Genomic DNA, 22338 nt, shown 5'->3' on the forward strand with positions numbered 1-22338 from the left:
TTTTTAAAATTAACCATCAGACTTTTATCATTAATATACAATAGACCAATATTTCCGAGGGTTAAAGTAAAAAACAAAAAGGACATTCCACAACATACCCTTTATCATTTACCCCACAGACCCCCCACTTCCTAAACAATAGCCCTCAATAAAGTGATTTGTTTTATCATCGAATCCAACCACTTCCTAGTTTATTATATTCATCGACGGCAGCATCGTAGCAACCGGCAGACAAAACTGTAGGCGTGACTTTACAAGCTCTCTAGATTCAAAGCATTCGAATCCAGTGACGTGAGTGACGCTGCCGTGTATTGTAAGAAGGATTAGTTGGGCTGGTTTTTTTTTCCTCCCCCTTTCTCAGATTATAATGCGTTTAGGAATCTGGTATCCTCGTTACCGACAACACAAACGGTCCAGAAACACTTAATCAGGATTTAAACAATTAAAGCGGCTCTCACGTCGCGGAGAGTACATTCCAAATGAAAATAAAAAGGTTTCTTCTGCCAGGGCCATTGTACGCGATAATGTTCCCCATTCCATATACCGCGTGCTGTAAAATCTCGGGTATAATAATCTTTTCAAGAGTCCTGAACTGAAAAAAGAATAAAAATGACCTCTAAACCATGGTGGCAACACCGCCTGCGCCGGAGCACCGGGTAATGACATCATATCCTGGCTCTCAGTCAACGTGTGGGGACCGAGTGGACATTAATGGAGAGGGCTTTGCTGGCGGCCATGCTGAGTTTAGTATAAGTATGATGTCATTTCCTAGCGGTCTGATGCAGGCAGGGTGTGTGGACTGCGGGGGAGCAGAGGATCAGGTCCTTCACCAGCTGCTGGACCACAAAAGGAGAGCCTCCTCCTAAACCCTACAAACAGGGCTGGCTGGGGGGCGGCCAATGGGGTCATGTAACACAAGTAACATAAATTGCATGGCCCTGCAGAAGAAGCTAGCACGGCTATCCACAAGAGGAGTAAGAGGAGAGGGAGAGGAGAGATGTGATAGGGAGAGAAAAGCTCTGAGAGCAGGAGAACTGTGATGAAGACAGTGAGGTGGAGAGCTTTGAGAGATCTTTTTTCTACCATTCCTGGTCCCAGGCATCACCATGTCTTATGCCCGTCCTGCCTACAAAGGTAGGCAACCTTTGGAGGGGGCCCTAAATGTAGATGTGTGTGTGGAACAGTAAATTTGTGCCTGTGTACAAGTAGCAATCTTTATCCAGAAATGTTTATTGGAACGGTTCCCAAGATCAGGACTGTCCTGCAACCATCAAGGCTGTTGGAAGGTATTATTACAATGGAATACAGCTAATCTCTTTCACACCATGCGTACTTAGACATAGTTTGGAACCAAAGATTTATCTGCGTCAACCTAGAAATAAATGTCACCTGCCCAACAATAGCCAACGCGTTTCTCTTTATCTCACTGCATTTGTTGGGACTTCTAAACGCTGACATTTAAAAGGCAGATCGGAAATTCCTCTTCCCGCCAGGAAAAAGCTATAGGTGACATCCCAGCAGCTCCCGAAGGTCCGGCATCAATTACGGATTACAATGCTACGAGCTTTGACATATTAAAGTTTTTATATATATATTAAAAGCTAATTTCTATCTGAAAACACCAAATGCTCCTGTTCTGATCAAATGTGACCTTTTAAAAAATCTGAATCCGTATCCGGAAATCGGCTTTGAAATGGACATGAGAAGACTTCCTTTGTCAAAAGAAATGTAAAGTTAGTAGCTTTTTAATGCATCCCTCACAGCTTGGCACCTCTGATAGCGCTCCGGAGCGGCGTGGGCTTACGCCACATGCTTGGATGGCATGCCGACGGAGAACATTTCCACCAAAGTAATTGCTCGCCTCTAAGAACAGCTTCGAGGGACGTAGAGCTACTACTGAAATCGCTAAACGCTGTGCTCTTGTACATCACAAGCCATTGTTCCCTTCCTTGTCAAAGTGAATTTACAGAAGACTTGTGTTTGATTTGCCTGTGGTCTGCAATAATTAAACTGAAAACTGCAATACAAATATACATATACACACACCCACACATACGCACACCGCCATTCAAGAGTTTGGTGTCACTGATGGTGTCACTGAGCTGTTTTCAGACATTTCTATTTGTAACATAATTGGAAAAGGGTTTTCTAACCATCAATTAGCCTTTTAAACTTAATCTTGGATCAGCGAACACAACGTGCCATTGAGTGATGGGAGTGATAAAGGGCCATTGGAACACAGGAGTGATGGGAGTGATAAAGGGCCATTGGAACACAGGAGTGATGGGAGTGATAAAGGGCTATTGGAACACATGAGTGATGGGAGTGATAAAGGGCCATTGGAACCCAGGAGTGATGGGAGTGATAAAGGGCCATTGGAACACAGGAGTGATGGGAGTGATAAAGGGCCATTGGAACACAGGAGTGATGGGAGTGATAAAGGGCCATTGGAACACAGGAGTGATGGGAGAGATAAAGGGCCATTGGAACACAGGAGTGATGGGAGTGATAAAGGGCCTCTGTATGTAAACTGGTCACCGACCATAGGGACAGGCATTTTACTTTCCCGATTCTGGTTTAAAGGACTCTCCAAATACCTTTCAAGTGTCCCAGTTTTCACGGGACAGTCATGATTTCCATATAATCCTGGTGGAGGGAGCATCGAGGTACTGAATGTATATATTTAAAACCCAGGATAAAAAAGTCAATGGGGTGTAGGAAAAGGCCGGGACACCGCTGCGTTAATCAGTTACGGATATCCATATCTGATGGTGAGGTAACCTGACAGCACAATACAGAAAGTGCCACTTGTTTCATTTCACTAATGACGGCAGGAAATTTTTGTTCAATAAAAGATCGATGAATGATCCTAAGAAGGCGACCACAAAAGAACCCAAGGAATATGGGAAAATGACCGTATTTGCTCAATTAGAGGCCAGAATATTGCAGACGGAGTCACAGAGAAAGAATCGTTCCGATTTATTTTTTTTAATGTTTATAATATTCTCCTTTTAGATTTTAACAAAGAAATAATTTATTCACCAATAATTTATTTTTTATTCTATTTATATTATTCCTGAGGCTGATAATAGGAAGGCTTCTTCCGGGTTTGTGCCCAGCGATGACATTACATGCGCATGAAGGACTACCTACTGGGGCTCATCATCAGCATGAACCTCTTGGAAGGGCTGATTGGCCGCCATGGAGGACGTCCGTAGACTGCTGTGTTTTTAAACGTATACGGATATTGTATTTAAACATTTTATTAAATACATTTTTATTGGCCACTTCTTGCTCGTTTATCGCTTATGCCCTTGGGAAGCGTCCACAAACTTATTCCATGAAGACATCCCAAAAGGCAAACCAGTTTGGTTACAAGTGTGTGTATATATATATATATTATCGGGGCTTTTAGTGCTCTAGAACCCTGCGATACCCTCATACCCAGCAAACATTCCGAGCTCAAGGCCATTCTATACATAAGATGGGTTTTTAATAAATATATATAATTTCGGAGTTATTTGTTAACCGTTTCATGATCACTAATGGACTGTATTAAACACAATACATAGAGACAACTCTATCTAAAAAATTGTTGCTTTCCAGTCAAGCAGTTAATTCTTTTTTTTTTTTTTTTTAAACACACACTAGGACTTTTGTCATCGCCCTCTCCGTCCATCCTCGGTGTCAACGACCCAGAAAGCGAGGTCGTACCTGAAATAAATGAATAAGAGCCGGTTCTAAGGACTACAAAAAGAGTCTTTATAAAATAAACGCTACGTGTCGTGGAATGTCAGACTTCTGCACCTTTCCAATGTATATTTAGTAAGTCATAGCAACGGGCCCAGTATAAATAGCTCACAAGGATGACTTGGAACATATGGAATAACGTTTTAACGAGCGGTAAAATCCGTTCCCCCCCCGCACACACACATACAGCCTGTTTGCTGCGAATCGGGGGCATGTCGAGTGACAGTGCGGTGTTACTCGGGTTATACACACGCCGAAATGTAGCAGCAAAGTCCTAATTGCTTCAGGGATGACGTTCATTCCTCACCCGGCGTGCGCTTTAAAGGGACTCCGACGCATTCTATCTTTTTCTAGAGCACCGGCAGATTCCGTAGAGCTGTTACAGTACTAAACTGAACAATATATAAAGTTTACATTAACACATGTAAAGACGATCTAGTACGGGAGGAGAAGAGGGCCCTGCTCCCGTGAGCTTACAATCTAATCTATTACTAAATGATTACATGAAATCAGTAGCCAATAATATTGCACATGGAATGGACATATTCACAATACTTATAATTCTGATTCTAATAATAATAATAACCTTAATTATCATCATTGAAAATGGCCAAAGGGGGTGCTCTTGTTTAAGGGGTGCATCCATGGGTCGCTTGTTTATAGCGATCTATGTACTTGAATGAGGTATTTAGAGGAACAAAATGTATTTTATTTACACAATGTCATTTATAAAACCTGTTCCCTGCTGTTTCTATTCACATTATTGGGGTTTTTAGGGCTGTAGAACCCTGCGATACCCTCATTCCCAGCCAACATTCCGAGCTCCTAGAAAAAGAGGGGCATCAAGGTAGGAAAGAGTGGTTTGGGGAGCACAAGAGGGACTGTCCCTCCTGAAGAAGAACACTTGGGAGGTACACAGTCCCTTTGAATGGTTGCACATTTTGGTTGTAACAGATTCAGCGATCAGGAGTGACGAGACCGGTTCACGTGAACCCGTTCTAGCAGAATAATGACTTCCATGGATGGTTACACTTCAAGACGCTGCTCCGCTTACAGAACACAATATGATGGGCACTCGAGCAAGCAAAGCAAATAAACCCGAGAGATATTTTATTTCATTCTAGTACTTTATACAAATAAAAACAACAAAGAAAAGTTTGTGTTTTCCCATTTCTATAGAAACAGCCTATTAGCTAGGTTTGGGCATTCAACGGAGCAAGGAATGATGTTTCCACTGCTGCATTTAGTTAATGATTTACTGATTACGGATGGCTGTATACGCTGGCCTAGGTATGAGGGGGCAGGTCTGGCGCAAAACAGTGGGCAGATGGACCTACTGGGCAATCAAGCTCCCCGGTGATGGTCAACGGGACAGTTGGGGAGATGTCCCTTATAATCAGACAATTTCCACTAAGGGATTCTATGTATGAGTGTGGTTGCTCCTTAGAAGACTCAGACACACAAAAAAATAATGAGTTACCAAGAAGAAGATGGCGCTTTGGGCCCCAAAAGAATCTTGTAAGTTTTGTATATCCAAGTCATATGACACAAAGGTTTTGGCTACCTGGCACGCTAGAGTTATACACAAGGACCACCACCTAGGGACGTCAGAGCATAAAGTGGACAAACTTCTGCTCATGAGAAGCACTAGTGGAGTCAGAGCCAAGAAGGACCCTCGTGTGACTCATGGAGCTGTGAAAAATGTCCCTGCTTATTGGAAAATAAGAGCCAAGGACCTTCCGGTGTAGATCAGTACCTGCTTCTATATGAATCAGCTGATCATGATAACCTTGAAGTTTTCACACCAGATTCTATTGTAGGTACCCGCTGATGGAGACCACCTACGTTCACAACGGTTCTAATAATGGCCCTGATGAAGAGCATAACTGTTAAAAAAAAAATCTAAATTGTTACCTGTATTCAAGCAGGGATTTCGGCGGACAGAAACCAGTTTTGATGTCCGCATCACCAGTAAATCAGAATAGAAAGAAAATGCGTCAGCTCCGGACTGTTCCCCCACCCCCGAGGATCTGCCTTTTTATTATTATTATTATTTATTGTTTTATATAGCGCCATCAAATTCCGTAGCGTTTTCACCCTGATACACAAGTTCTAGAGGAGCTCATACATTCCGCAACTGGAATGGTCGTGACATTTGACTTTAAAGTGGTGGAAACACAATCCAGGGGGCAAAGTAGCCTTTTTTAAAGTGCCATAACTTCAATAAAACAGACCGAGAAGTGCAAACAGTGCCTTCAGCGCTAAATCATACGTGTAAAACCCTACCCAACAAACAGAAAAAATTACCAAGGTAAAAAAAACATTAATAAAATCAGTTCATTTAAAGAACTTTAAATGAAGAGAATAAAAGTAAAAAAAATAAATATAAAACTATATATATAAATTATATATATGAACAAAATAAAAATAAATTAACCCCTTACCATTAAGTAGAAAACTATATTAATTCAATAATAATAATAATGACAAAACTTAATTATCGACAAATAGATAAATACTTTCATGGTAATAAGTAAAAAAAATATATTTTCTCATATGATTAAATAAATGAATTAATTAATGTATAAATAACCATAGACCGCTTTGGCCTTAAATGAGGTAGGGCGGTTGAAATTTTAATGTGCATTCATTATGATTTTTAACTTTAGGAAAAATAGTTGTCTAAATTAGTCCAATCAGGTTTAATTTTCTATTAAAATGAAACATTCCAAAAAAAAATATTAAAAAAAAGTTGTGTAACTTTGAAGGACAATTAGTATTAAAAATGTTTTTTTTCCCAATAATGCGAAGAACAGCTTAAAAGATTAAAACAGCCAATTATAGAGGACGTTTCGCTTCTTAATCCTTCGGAAATTAACCAGTATATCCAATACTTTAATCCATGCCGCCGATTACTCTGCTTTTAATTATCATCCAATTTATCATGTGTGCTGAGCGTTTCGTGACGTAAATAGCTACACTTCCTCCAAAGGAAAATAGGCAAAAAAAATTGTTTTATTAAAAAAATAGATTATAGGAAAAAGTGTAATAAATAAATATCAGAAGTGGTGAAAAAAAGGCAAACATTAAAATTAAATTCAGATATTTTTACTCTGTTATAATGATAAACACTTTGTGGTCACATATAAAAATTGATTGGGGTGCAGAGTTTGAAAAGTGCTCCTATCACCCTAGCAACCAATGGAACGGCCCATCACATAGTATGAGAACTTCTTGCACATGCTCAGCAGCGCTCCTATTGATGTCACTAAAAGAGCAGCCAATCACAAGTATACTAGAAAAACACCACTGTTCATATAACATGCATGTGATTGGCTGCTGCTATTCCCATTAACTTCAACAGGAGCTCAACTCCTATTGACTAGAATGTGCGTTCTACTGAGCGTGTGGAAGAAGCATACTGGGGTATGCTTCCTGCTTTCAGTAGAGGCAGCTGGGGGCGGAGTTACATGTGACAGAAGAACTCCAGTAACTAAACAATGCCAGCGCTGATTTGCATGCAGTAAAATGCAATGGGGTCCATGTAAAATTAACTTCAATATGCACTTAACATGAAAGCGGGGCTGGAGTATACTTTTATTGCTATTGCTGTACACATTTTGAGCGCTTATTAAAAAAAAAAAAAAAGGTATTTCCGGCTCAAAGTGGGACAACCACTTCTAAGTTTAATATCAGTGTAGTGTTATGGTGCATGCCCCCCTTCACAGTTTATACACAAGTGATATATTTCAGCGTGAAACCCACAACAAATCCATTTTGGTGACAAACAGACTGAATCATAGTTCTTCATCTCGAGAGCATAAGACTATAATGGCACGGCATGGGTGGGGGTTCTAGACACGCATCTCCTCTGCCCGCGATTTATTCTTATTGCTTTATAAATAGAAGAGACGTATTGTGCTTTTCCAAATACAACCGAATTGTGATGAATGCAGAAGAAAAATGGTAAAAAAACCCAACACTGTAGTAACTTCACTGTCGTATTTATCCTTACAAATATTCGGTCTCGTAAGAAGCACAGAATGCCCTAAATGTGCCCAGGTATTGCCCCTGCATAGCTGCCAGCTGTCCTGAAAAAAACAGGTCGCCCCTTGGCAGGTATGATTCTTCTAGGGGCAAACAAAAGTTCAATACCAGGGTCCAATTTAAAATAGGACACCCCAACCACTTTAATGCACGAGAGCTGAGAGGTCCCTTAAAGTTTGCATGCCCCCCCCCTTGCAAATACAAAGGGGTTTCGGCAGAAGCTGCAGCTTCTACTTCAGGTTAAAAGAATATTAGAGTCATTATACTTAATAATACTTAAAACCAGATGAATATTCCATACGAACCAACGTCTCACGCGTCTCGTTAGGCTTGTATGTTCGAAGTCCAATCCATTCTAACAAGAAGACCTTTTTTCCCAGCCCCGTACGGCTCTATTAGCAGAGCCCCCCCCGCGCTGACCTTTTCTCCCAGCACTGATTGGTGTCGAAATGTTTTTCACAGGGATGTCAAATGTGAGAGCGTGGAACCGAAAATAGCGCGAGGCGAGCTAAACATCGGCGTGTGACTGTTGGCACATACACGGCGATTCACCGGGAATTCTCCGACCCGCCGCGCGCCCCCCTTCCTTGGAAACGCACACGCCGCGGGGTATATTCTGCACCTCCCTATCACCAGACAATGAACCTCAATCTGTTGAAGGGACACTCTAGTGCCCAAGAGAGCCCGCTGTGAGTCCTTTCACGCGCATTATTTAAATGTACTAAAACGTGTCTTGGGGAGAAGCTGCAGCTTTCCAGATGATTTTCTCCACTGATTTGCTACTTGAAGCAATGGGAGCAGTTTCCATGCATGCGCTCGGGGGTCTCAATAGACCCCCCCCCATTGGGTTTGGCTGAGCCAATGCTGAGGCTGCCTTGCGGTGAGGATATCACCTGTCCGGAGATGGGGGCAGGGAAAATGTATATACAGGGGGGGGGGCACCGATTTCACTTAAAGGGAGCCATCTGCTATAATATGCATTAAATGTATATGACGGCTGGAGTGTCCCTAGTGTTAGATAAATGGCATTCAGTATCGAGCGCCGTCATTCCCCTTGAATTTATGTATTGTATTAAGCACTGCGTAAATTAATTAATAAATAATATGATTATTATTTTTATTATTATTAATATGAATATATATTTTTTAAATAATTATAATAATACATGTCAAGACCCTGTAGCAAAGCAGGGTGATTTCATGAGAAATAGCTTTGTGGCTAATTACTTAACCTGATCCAGCCTGGGTTCAGTAATGTGCCCGGCCACTAGGGGGCCTCACTGGTGCGATCGGCATGTCTCAGGTAAACGATGTTCTGGTCTGTGAAACTGATCGCTGATCCTTTTAAAAAATGGGTATTACTGTCCCTTTAAGGCAGACCATCCCCCGACCGAACCTTTAGAACAATCACTTTGGGATTAATAAACTGCTGACATTTGTAAAATGTATCCGTTTCAAACAATAACACAATTCCCTTTCTCTTCCCTGTGTATTTCTGATACATTTTAGAATAATACACTCACTCTAGGAGATGATATTTCCAAAAGCCACTTGACCTTTCGCTGATTGGCTGCTCGTTTTCCAGTTCTTGTAAGTAAGAAAAGGCCGTGGATTCAACAAGTGCCCAAAGTGCCCGGGGGGCCGTGTATTAGAGGGCTGATCGGAATGTCTCATGAGAGACGTCTGGAATGTTCAACTCAAGATGTTTCAACACACGCTAAAGAGAGTGCGTTACTGAGGCGGGTGCATAGGAGATGACGGTTTAAAGGGACACGCCAGCCATACTTTAATGTATATTAGCTGAGAGGTCCCTTTAAATGGGGGGGGGGATTTTACAGAATGCCCCCTATACATTTACTCCTTTCCCCCTCCCCCCCAACTATTTTCCATGTAGAAGAACACATCTCCTGACACTTGGCATCCTTCCTGCCAGAAAGTCACGGGGTTGGGGGGGTTAAAGAAGACCCCCTAAGTCCTTCTACTAACGGCAATACTTTCTGGCCACTGACTGAGGCAGCCAATTGGTGGCGCGAAGCATCAGAGGGGCAGGGAGCTGCAGCTTCTCCCTAAAGCAAGGCAATCTTCTTACCAGGTCCTAATATCATATAAAGAGAGGCACTAAGGGGTAACCCTCACCTTACCTAAGATATACAATTCATATAGTGTGTCTCTCTAAATCAATGAATCATTAAAGTCCACTTATTCATCCAAAGATTATAACAGAAAAAAACCCAAAGATGTATAAATATTAAATATTAGGCATATAAGTATATAATATTTGTATATAGTGTAGCTCTAATGCAAGTAATATTTCTCTCTGCTTTAAAGTTAATGTATTCATGCATATGCGGTCACTGTTATATTTACTTCTAATATATTTATATTTCTTATTTATTGTTTTGTATAGCGCCATCACACTCCATAGCGTTGTACAATGGGTAGACAGGAGATAACAGGTGCTTGCAGAAACAATAGGTGAGGAGGGCCCTAGATCTAGCGGATCTATCTAGAGGATCTTATGATTTGCATTAAATACAGAGAAGACCCCCATCACAGATACCCCCGAGCCCCCGATAAACCCATCATGTTGTAACGCTGCCATCCCATACCATTGTATATGAACATCACGTCTCCCGTGGTGCGATAACATTATTACAGGTCTGCCGCTCGGATTACTTTCATGTCGTAAACCACCCTTTCCTTATAGTTTGGAGAAAAATATTCCTGCCAACCTAAAGATGGCAGTAAATGGCAGTATCTGCCCCGGGCCCTGCATTACTCCGCTTGTTTTTGTTTTTAGATTACTGGATAGCGTCCGTGCTTTAAAGCCGTTACAAGGAAAACACGGTGTAACAGATTATGTTTACCTGTCTGCGTACGCGGTAGGGGCCGTGTCTCGGCAGGAGATTATCACCAATAAAACTGGGTTTTACTTGCGCAACTCTCATTGATAACAAGTTTATTTGCCTCACCTGGCACTGAAAGTGTTAACGATGCGCCCAGTGAGCGCCATGAATTCAAAGGGTTAACTATATGCTCTGTCGATCCAAGGCATTAAGTACCCTCAGCTGGCACTGAAAGTGTTAAACAGAATTCATAGCTAGCCATTGTTTTGTCGTGTTAACCTTTTCAGCTCCAGAGCCTTGAGCAACGCATTAATGTTACAACCTTTAACCAGTTAACTACATGCTCTTTTAGTGCAATGCATCCAGTGCCCTGGCACTGAAAGTGTTAACCAGAATTCACTGCTTCCCAAGCAAGAGCCATGAATTGTTTTGTCCCGTTTACCTTTTACGCCCCAGAGCAAATCATACGTGTGTCAACCCTCAATGGGTTAAATAACTACATGCATTTTAGTACACTACAGCTAGCGCCCTGGCACTGAAAGTGTTAAACACACTTTATTGATCAGCAAGTGAGCGCCAGGAACAGTTTCATCCCTGTTAACCTTTTAAGTTCCACAGCCCTGAGTAATGCATTGGGCGTACATTTAACGGCTTGCTGGATTAACCCCTTCAATGCCACATTGCACCTGGCCCTCAGTGCAGCTAAACAAAGCTTGCAACCATCCGGCATTCACCAGGTTAACCACGATTTGCCTTCTGACATCATTGTAAGCCGGTCGAGAGGCCGTAAAATTTTATTTGCATCCTCTGTTATTTTTATAGTTTGTTTACGCTTTACAAAACCGTTAACGCCGCTCGGTTAGGCACCGGCGGTTTCGCTATCCAACGACCTCTAGCTGGGATAACGTATATAATGATTATTCTGCCAACACCTGAGCTTTTGGACGTTGGCGCGGAGCCACGACATGTCGCTTAATCCAAAAATATTTCTGCGTTTCCGTTAACATTCAAAGTCCGTAAACTTTATTTTCAAGTCAAAGCGTTTTGGGTTGCGATGCTGCCTCCTGACGCGGCCGGGAGTCTGTAGGACGTAGCGAGAGTTTTAGAATATTCCCTGGCTCTAGTTTAATGTCCTCGGGCTGCTGTTTGATCAGCTGATCCCCGGCACTGGAAGAGAACACTAAACTGCTGAGTTTCCACTAAAACTTCAAGCAGCCGCTCGGGGGATAGACTTGGCCGGCGGCGACGCATTCGAAATTTGGGGAGTTAATGGAGGAAATGCTTCTCGCTGCAGAGTCAGACGGAGGATTTAATCCGCTGAATAGAGGTTTTAACCAGATCTCCAGTGTTCCTGAATAACTACTCTCATGACCCTCAGGCTTGAGGAGCATCATGGGAGCTGTGGACCATCTAGTCTGTCCATTTTTCCTGCTGTAAAGACTCAAACCTTAATCCTTAGTCTCGTCTTGGCTTCAGGAGCCATATCCCTATCCCATGTATGTTTACATTCCCTTGCTGTATTAGCCTCTACCACCTCTGCTGGGAGGCCGTTCCAAATGAAAGTTAACGGCAGCAGGTATATCACGTACATGGAGATCTCTTGGGCTGAACATATCTCCCGCGTGGTATATATCGTAGGGAGGGGGGGGGATTCAGTGGTTTTGGGGGGATTCTGCAGAACACCCCCAGGCAGTTTATAGGGACCACACACACCTATCGTATGCATTAAGATACATATGAATGGAGCATCTCTTTGACGTGATAAACTCCTTATGGCTCCGTACCTAGCACACTGGATCAGTAGTCCATACAGGGTTATGAAACCCAGTAACATCCCTCCCACGTCTAAAACTAACTTGGAAGCTTAAGCTAAAGGAACAGCCAAATTTCATGTTTGTTTACAACAGCCACCTACGATCATGTTCTAGAAAGCAGTTTGCCTGCCGTCTGTTTGGTAATTAATATACACGCTACGTTAAACCGCATTACGGAATAAAGTGCTGAAGGCAAATGGATTTTGTCCCATTTGGGAAGCAGAGGGTTAATGGGGCACTCCAGCCATTATATGCACTTCATACGTATGTAAAGAATACGTACCATATACTTTAATATGCATTCTTTGCTGGTGGGGCTGCATGAGACTCGCAGATACTATAACCCAGGTAACACTTAAGGGATACATCTGAAAAAGAGACTTCTGAGGCCCTGTAAGCTGACGAGACGTACGTTTTGTGCTATATGTGATTAATAAATATTGTGCATTTTAATTGTTAGAATTCATTGATATAAATATATATTGATCTATAAGTGATTTCACTGGGATTCGGGACTTCTCCAAGAAAATAAGAAGCTTTGGTAAAGATAAATTAATTTAATTGCAAGCTTTTAAAACTAGTTATGGTCACTTTGTATTATAATATAATTTATAATAATATAATATATATATATATTATAATGTGCCTGAAGACTTAGGTTGCCAGGAAAGCTAGCAATCTAATCCAACTCGGCTAATAAATAAGAATAATATACCCATGTGAATGCGGGGGGAGACTTATGGAGTGCAATCTTTTGACTCTGAAGGGGTTAAAAAGACAGTTTCATTTTCTTTATTGTCTGGGGATATCTTTGATCTTCTTGCCGGAGAGTAATTTCCGGGGTAGAAATGTGAAATGTAGTGGGGGCCAGGGAGGCATCGATCAGCAGCGAGCCGAACGCGTCGGGTTGGATAATAAGGACCTGGCAGCCACAAGCAGCCCCGGAAAGCCAAGTTCTGCAGTTATTAGGGGAAAAAAGCTGAATTTTGGATCTCTGCATAAGCGTCCATCCAACATTTATTAAAAAAATAAAAATAAAAAAAAAAGGCAAGTGGGATGGCGGCAAGAATGAACGTTTTTAACATAAATGCCGCTAAGACAGGATAGAGGCTTTCTCGATCTTTAGAAATATTAAAGTAACCTCAATGAAAAGCTTTCAAATGTAGGGAAAATTCTAATCCGGAATATTATGCCCTCAATATCTCAGTCCGGAAGAGCCACCTCGCGGTGCTCTGCTTCAGTCTGACACGTTGGCCACATGGGACCTCCAACAGCACTGACCCCAAACTATGATCCCCTCTACCCGCAAAAGCCGGGACTGTCCCACTAAAACCAGGACACTTGGGAGGTATGCAGTATATCTATAATGGTACACCTCACGATACTCAGATCAGATGAGCCATAAAGTTACATGACAAGATAACGTCCCAATTATTGGTGACGCCATATGTAATAAGTGGTATCCTTGGGAGCAATTAAGCTTAACTATGACATCATTCACTTCCCATACTGCTTCCTTTACCAAGTGGAAGAAATCTCGGTATGAAAAATGTATGGCTGATCAAAGTGTTAAATCTAAAGCCGAAATGTGTCTCTCTGTCTCCAGCTGGTGTGGAACTACACCTCCCAAGGTGCTCAGCTAAACTTTTCTCTTTAAAGTTTCCAGCGATGCATCATGGGAAACGTAGTTCCGCAACCACGGCAACCTATCGACTAGGTACAACAGATTTATCACGAACTGCGCAGAAATGGCAATAAGCGTATGACATTACATATTCACATTACTATATGTCTGATAACATCAATGCATAACCTAATTAGAGTTAGTGCAGGCTGTTGCCACAGCAGAAGCTCATTACAACCAATAACGGTGCAGCCAGAAGCGCGGCTACTCTTATGTTTGCCGATGATATTTGCCTTGATGCCTTGTTTATTTCCGTGCCTTCGTTGGGATCTCAAAACAGCGGGACGTACACAACATTTGGAGGCAGGAGAACATGAAAGCAAGGAGAACACCAATGCGGTCACAAAGCTCCTTCAAAAGCTCAGCTCCACTCGCTTTGAAGTTTCGGTTGCAGACAATTCACGTGTGACTTTACTATCGTAAAAAAAACAACAGCAAACAAATAAAATCCATGGGGCGAATAGTAATTTCCTTACAGGGAATCTTATCAAGCCATAAATACTTCTCGGGTAACGGGAGCGGCTCACACATCATCATCACCACCAGATAACCGGAGTTCCGCGGAAACCACTGGATTATCTCCTTCTCATAAACGCAGCCCCGATTTCTTAATAAATCCCCCACTCCCTACCGCATCTACTCACACGACACAACAGGCTAAAGGTTAGAAGATTAACTCAATTGAGTTGTGATGTTTCAAGGTGCGACACAATGTAGCCTTCTGAAAGGGACACTCCGGCCATCATCTGCCCTTTAGTGCGTATGACGGCCGCGCGATCCCGTTACATTTACATGGTGGGGTAATATATGGGGGGGGGATTCTGCAGCCCACCAGCTATTCTCCATGCATGGGGTGTGTTCAGCTCAACGCGTCTCCCGCCACCATTCAGCTTCAGCATACCGGAGACTCTGGGTAAAACTCTACTTCTCCGGGTTTCCGGGTCGCTACAGAGAATCTCCGGGTCCCGGAACACATGCGTGGAAATCGCTCCCATTGATTTCCATGAGGTCGTTTTCTGGCCTCTGATTGGCTGCTTCGTCTGATCCACGGAGGAGGAGGGCAGCAGCGGTTTATACCCGGGGTACCAGCATTCCTCATTTTTTTTGGAAACATGTATATAAAAGTACTCACAGCTGCCCGATAACGTAAGTGAGGCCGACGGCTGGATATGCGCGGCCGCGCTGCGTTTTATGTCCTAGCCGTACCCCTAAAAATGATTATATATTCCGAACACAGAGACACGTTTCACGTGCCCCCCCCTCATTCCATAGGACCTCAGGGATTTATCCTGGGTCTCTCCACATGTGTGCTATAAAAACAAAAAATATTCCACACAAATGGTATTCAAATGAAAGCCACACGAGCCAATCTTATCCACGACTAGTTAACCCTAAAGCGGACCTGTCGCTCTAACAGTTCTGCTCTCTGAATAACCCCATAGCAATGCGTTTACAGATTAGTCTCCCGTGTACCCAAATATTATGCAATATGCATAAATATAATAAATGTATACATTACACACATTCCGATTTACACTATTATCGCGGCTCTCCTTTCCTAGAGGTGCGTGGAATCGGGCATTGTTTAAACCTCCAGCCCACGTGCGAGTGCGCAGTACTCTATTCACACGCTCTATTATCATGCAGGCTTCACCCAGTGACGTACCCTGGCCGACTAGGCCTGGGGTGCCAGGTCCAGTGTTGCGTAATAGCCCCTCTCCAGGCAATGACACGATTTTTTGTACCTACTGTAATATTTGAAGTACACAAGTTTTATTTTTATTTTATCCGTATACACAATGGCTCAAAAGTTTAGGGTCACTTAGGAATGTTCTTGTTCTTGGGAGAGAAGATTTTGTCCATTAACCTGACATGAAATGGATGAGAAATCCAGCGCAGATGGGGTTAACGCTGTAAATGACTATTGTAGCTGGAAGCGGCTGGTTTTTAATGAAATCTCTTCATAGGCGTACAGAGGCCCTTTATCACTCCCATCACTCCTGTGTTCCAATGGCCCTTTATCACTCCCATCACTCCTGTGTTCCAATGGCCCTTTATCACTCCCATCACTCCTGTGTTCCAATGGCCCTTTATCACTCCCATCACTCCTGTGTTCCAATGGCCCTTTATCACTCTCATCACTCCTGTGTTCCAGTGGCCCTTTATCACTCCCATCACTCCTGTGTTCCAAAGGCCCTTTATCACTCCCATCACTCCTGTGTTCCAATGGCCCTTTATCACTCCCATCACTCCTGTGTTCCAATGGCCCTTTATCACTCCCATCACTCCTGTGTTCCGATGGCCCTTTATCACTCCCATCACTCCTGTGTTCCAATGGCACGCTGTGTTTGCTGATCCAAGTTTAAGTTTAAAAGGCTAACTGATGGTTAGAAAACCCTTTTGTAATTATGTTACAGCCAGAAATGTCCTCGTTTTCCATGAAAACAGCTCAGTGACCCCAAATATTTGAACAGTAGGGTATATACGGTATATATATATATATATTAAGCAGAGGTAGATTTTGCAACAGGCAATGCAGACATTCTCAGAGGAGGCATCTGGCTTCCATCTGCCGAAGCTAAAAGTTAAACTCCAAACATGTTTGCAGCGAGGATTTCCTGCGATGTATTTGCTGCGGGATCCGGATCGCTCCGGAGTAATAATGAATTTAGATTGTTTTTGTGTGGCTTTCCGTTAAAGGTGTATTACCAGCTGGGGGGGGGTAAAAGTTATAAACTTTCCTTTTAATTTCCTTATGGCCGAGGTGAGGGTAATAATTTTTTATAAAGCATTAGATATTACGTTGGTAGAGTTGTATAATAAACCAATTTTTTCAACATATATATATATATTCAAAAATAAAGATTTTTTAAAATTTTTACTAATAATATGAATTGTTTTTAAACATGGCAGCTTTGACGCATATTATTATTTTTTTTGTACTTGGATAATTTCTGATCAAGTGTCATTTATTTTTATAGAACAGAAATCATGATTTTTATTTTTCTTGGCTTTTATTTCAAAAATAAATAAATGTATTTATTTATTTATTTATTTTGGAAAAGCAAACAGAAAATCTATCAGATAAAATCCATCTTATTTCTGTTTGCTTTTACGTCTCTACGCGTTTAATCTCAGAAAACCACAAATCGCACCTTGACAATACCAAAGTAATTTTTTTTTTATTTTTTAAAACTTTTTTAAAAGCCTAAAATGTAATAATACCGATCGGTTTCCACAATGAAATAATTAAAAAAATATATAATAATAATAATGATAATTTAAAAAAATACTAGAACGATTTGTTTCAGGTGAAAGCACTGATAACACGTGCGACATTATAGAAAACTTTTTATTTTCTGGAATTAAATTCTGAACATATAAATTTTTTTGGATATCTTTAAGAGAAAAAGGGGTTCTCTGCTGCCTGGCGATGACAGGGTTAACCCAAGGCAACTTTATGGCGAATTCATGTTACAGACCCCTACAGAAATTCCAGGGTATGGCTGCACCCAGCCCCCCAGGATGCAGCCCCCAGTCCCTGCCTACATCCTGTGCTATCTACTTTATGCTAAGAAACCCCCACCACTAAAAGTTAGAAAAAAAACTTTAGAAAACTTTCACTTCCTCCCAAGAATGTCTTTGTTTCTTAAGATTTTACCCCTTAATTAAAGCAAACCCACCCTTTACTGCCTAAGGCAAAAAAGTAATGCCCCCCCTCCACCCTACAATTTATAGTAAATTAACAATGTGAAAAAAAATATATATTTTTGTATTTTTTTTTTTTAAGGAGAATAAGTAATTTTCATATTATTATAAAATGATAAAATACTAATAATTATGGAGATACAGTCCATAAGCTTTGGAAGTACAGAACTGCGGGGGGGGGGTACAACTCCCATCACACTCAGTCTGAAAAAAGATTGAAAGTCCAGAAATCCAAGACACAGACCCATTCGTACTACTGTTTATATTAAATAAGTGATATTATTATTATTATTAAATAATAATATAGTAATAATAATAAAACAATATTAATATAGTAATAATTATAATATAGTAATAAATAGTGATGATTATTATAATAATTAGGACACCTATTATTGAGGGGAATAATATATAATTAAGAAGTACCGGGATCCGGATTTGTTGAGTCAGTAAGGAGGAGACCTTAAGGCAGAATTTATTAGGAATTAGAAGGGATACAAAGTGGAAAGAATGTTACCAACAGCGCCCGGGCGAGAATCGGGGAGGAAAAGCCGACAACCCTTACAGCCAATACGCCCCTAAACCCAAGACCCCCCTAAAGCCCCAACCCCCTTTAAAAGTTGGGGGGGGCTGAAAGTTTAAAGGCTGTGGCGTTTCCTAATCGTGTTATTCCCCCCCATCCACCCACAGCCTGTCTGATCTGCCCATTTCCAGTAAGCCTGGGCATTTAGGAGCTCCAGTGTACAGCGCTGCGGAATATGATGGCGCTTTATAAGACAATTAATAATAATAATAATAATAATAATGAGCCTGATCACGGAGTCTGTACCAGCGCCTCCCCAGCCAGCCCCCCTCTGCCATGTCTACCTACCCCATACAGAACCGTATCCACCAAACTGCCCCCTCTGCCATGTCTACCTACCCCATACAGAACCTTATCCACCAAACTGCCCCCCTCTGCCATGTCTACCTACCCCATACAGAACCTTATCCACCAAACTGCCCCCTCTGCCATGTCTACCTACCCCATACAGAACCTTATCCACCAAACTGCCCCCCTCTGCCATGTCTACCTACCCCATACAGAACCTTATCCACCAAACTGCCCCCCTCTGCCATGTCTACCTACCCCATACAGAACCTTATCCACCAAACTGCCCCCTCTGCCATGTCTACCTACCCCATACAGAACCTTATCCACCAAACTGCCCCCCTCTGCCATGTCTACCTACCCCATACAGAACCTTATCCACCAAACTGCCCCCCTCTGCCATGTCTACCTACCCCATACAGAACCTTATCCACCAAACTGCCCCCCTCTGCCATGTCTACCTACCCCTGGGCTTATGATCTCCACCTTTGCTGATCACACAGACGCCAGCTAGCACGAAAGATTGCCACACTATCTGCCCCCTAATGTTACACTATCTGCCCCCCTAATGTTACACTATCTGCCCCCCTAATGTAACAATACCCAGCCTTCCGCAACACACCCCTACCCTGCTATACCACAACTCCCCGTCTTACCCATCATACCCCCCGCCTGCCACATTATAAACCCCCAGCCTGTCACATCATACCCCCAGCCTGTCACATCATACCCCTACCCTGCCACCCCATAATCCAGCCCTTTAGATACCCCCATCATGCTCATCCAGCCACCCCAGCCATGTCTCCAGCTCTGCCCGTGCAGCTCTCACACGGCTGCCAGCATCAGCCCTTTGTCTGCTTCAATCATCCAACAAAAGGCACCAAAAAAACCCCCCAAACCCCAGAAGATCCGCAGCATAAAACCCATCAGCCCTCGGGAGGAACGCCATAACTCACCGGGGCGTGCTGGGAGTGGGAGTCCCGCTGCTGGCACACAGATCCCCGCTCTGCCCTCCTCCGATCGCCTTCTCCCTCTGAGCCTCCGGAGTCTCTCATATAGCGGCTGCCGGGGCCACGTGGATCGGAGCAGGGAAGCTAAACATAGAGGCTCCGCCCCGGCTGCGCTCTCAGGGGCCACCCTCTGGCCGGCTGCCACCCGCGGGTGGGGGGACTCCGAGGGGCAGCCCCATCCAGCCTGTGCCCGGCGTTTGCCCCTCTTTATGTGCCTCGGGGGGGGGTGAATGGGCATCTACTGAAAGAATACAGCCCCCACTCATCAGCTGAGTGTGATGGGAGCTGGAGTGCCACAGGGAGAAGGCTTTGACTCAAATGAGAAGCTGGCTGAGGGTTCTGGGAGTTATAGGAGGCTTTTCCCGATCCTGGGTTCCATAGATGAGCAGCCGGGACTTAAACTCAACTCCCATCACTCAGCAAACGTGGCATTTAACAGATTCTGCCTCCCAAGCAGTGCATTGGCAAGGCTGGCTGAGAGTGATTGGAATGGAACATGATGGGGATGTGCATTGATCCCAAGAGTATTTGGCTGAATTGCCATCCTAGCTGAGAGTGATGTGAGCTGCCACTTGCCAGGCGGTACATCTGATTGTTAGGTTGGCGGACCCTGGGATGCCGTGCGTAGCGTAGCGTAGCGCTGCCAGTTTGAGTGACACTCAACCCCCCCCCCATGCTCCGCTAGGGAAGTTCGTAGAAGTTGGGAGGTATGGAAACCAATGACTGATAGATAAATGGAACAGCCTCCCAGCAGAAGTGGTAGAGGTTAAATGTGTTGAGAGTTCCTTAAGTACTTTAATACCCGGGGAGGCTGCTTGAGGCAGCAGACTGTCCCTTTAAAAAAGAAGTAGTTGGTGCAGCGGTAAGTCACGGGGGGGCGTGTCGCATGTATTAGCCGTGTGGCATGTATTAGCCGTGTCCCGTGTTATTGCCTGGAGCCCTGGGCAGTGAGGCTCATCCAGCTGGCGTGTTGTGATATGGGGGAGATATCCACCCGTGTCACGTGATGAGAGCCAAGAAGTGTTTCATGCAGATAAGAAAGTCACAGAAAGTTCATTCAGCAGAGATGGTCCGTAACCCTTTCAATGCCGCGTGCAACATGATATATCTCTAGACTGTAAGCTCCTCTGATCAGAGCCTTCCTCACTTACTTACTTTACTACTGTAGAGGAAGCTGCAGCGCAACACCACCTCTGTGATCCTGTTTTTTTTTTTGCGCCACTGATTGGCTGCTTGAAGCAGCCAATAAGGGGTAGGGAAGTTCTGACATTAAAATCAGCGGGAGTCTGAACCCCCGTACCTGGCTCTGGATAACTGAAGTGCTGGCCTCTTTGGGGAGGGGCTTATTGAGGGGAGGGGCTAGCCACCCCAAGTAACGCAAATGTGTCTGGTGTGGGAGGGAATGGGGCGGGGAGTGGGCGTGCGACCGAGAGATTGAGGACCCTCCCCAAGCCAGGCTGCGCTTACGTCCCCAAGTGGCTGCTGGCCTTAAAGTGGCAGGGCCACCTTGCCAGCCCTGGTACACCATGTGGGGGCAATCAGCAGGGGATGCTGGGGGCAAATGGGCAGATTCCGTAAAATCCCTTCATGCATTTGCAATGGGGGGGCTCTCAGCTTTCATATGCATTAAAGTCTATGATGGCTGGAGTGTCCCTTTAAAAAAAGAGACCACCCCGATCTCCCCCGACTGCGCTATAATGATCGCTACTTCTGCCCAACTTTTTATATGAAAAAAACATATTTTATAACCATTCCTATTTCTGCATCATTGTTTTTTTTTTCCCTCTTAAGTTCTTTAAAAAAGTAAAACAAATACAGCCACCTTGGTCAAACGTGCAAAAAACTGCTTTAAAAAAAATTAATTAATAAATGATATATATATGTGCAAATAAATAATAAAAAAAAAAATATATAAAAGTGTTACTGCTAGAAACACGTGTGTTGGGAGGGGACACAACCATACCGGGGATCTCTCTGGTTAAAGTCCGTTTTAAGGGTCTTTGTGTCAGTATCCTCTTACGTTGGGGGGGGGGGAGAGCGACACTTGGCCTCTCCCACTCCTAAAATGATAGCATTTCGGTTATGTCCCGTCAGCTCCAGCCCTGGATTGGGCAGCATTCTGGGGGTTCTGACGAGACCCTCCCCTGTACCCATGTGCAAAAAGCAGTCCCATTGATGTCTATGGAAGCTCTTTTCGGCCACCTCAAGCTGCCAATCAGTGGAAGGAAACGTCGGAACATGGAGAATCTGGAGCTGCAACTTCTCCTAAAGGTGACCGTACAACTATGCCTGGCCTTTTATCTTGCCCACAACCTTGGCCCCTATAAAGAGCAGGAGAGGGAGAGCTCCGAGGACCAACCCTTGGAGGACCAACCCTGGGATACCAGGAGACCAGGCCTCTCACCAGCTGCTGGACCACAAGGGAAGACTGAGCCTCCTCCTCCTGAGCCTACAAAGGTAGTTAAGGTCCAAAATGTAGATCTGTGTGGCCCTTTAAGGCCAGTGGCCACCTGATGACATCACTGTGGTCGATGGCTGGATATGACAGCTCGCAGGTTAAGTTTTTATGCTTACATCTCATGCGACTATGCGTATCCAGGTGGTGGCC

At 43.5% G+C, this 22338-nt stretch overlaps 1 protein-coding gene across 1 annotated transcript in view; it reads right to left on the reverse strand.

Annotated features, from left to right (window-relative positions):
* The window catches only part of ST3GAL1 (ST3 beta-galactoside alpha-2,3-sialyltransferase 1), a 42319-nt gene extending 22535 nt beyond the window's left edge, over positions 1 to 19784 (reverse strand). The window contains exon 1 of the mRNA XM_053466712.1: positions 19677 to 19784. The gene's annotated coding sequence lies outside the window, so the exon portion shown is untranslated. The remainder of the gene's footprint in view (positions 1 to 19676) is intronic.
* Between the last annotated feature and the right edge of the window lie 2554 nt (positions 19785 to 22338).

The sequence above is a fragment of the Spea bombifrons genome, chromosome 5, assembly GCF_027358695.1.
Source record: "Spea bombifrons isolate aSpeBom1 chromosome 5, aSpeBom1.2.pri, whole genome shotgun sequence".
Lineage (NCBI taxonomy): Eukaryota > Metazoa > Chordata > Amphibia > Anura > Pelobatidae > Spea > Spea bombifrons.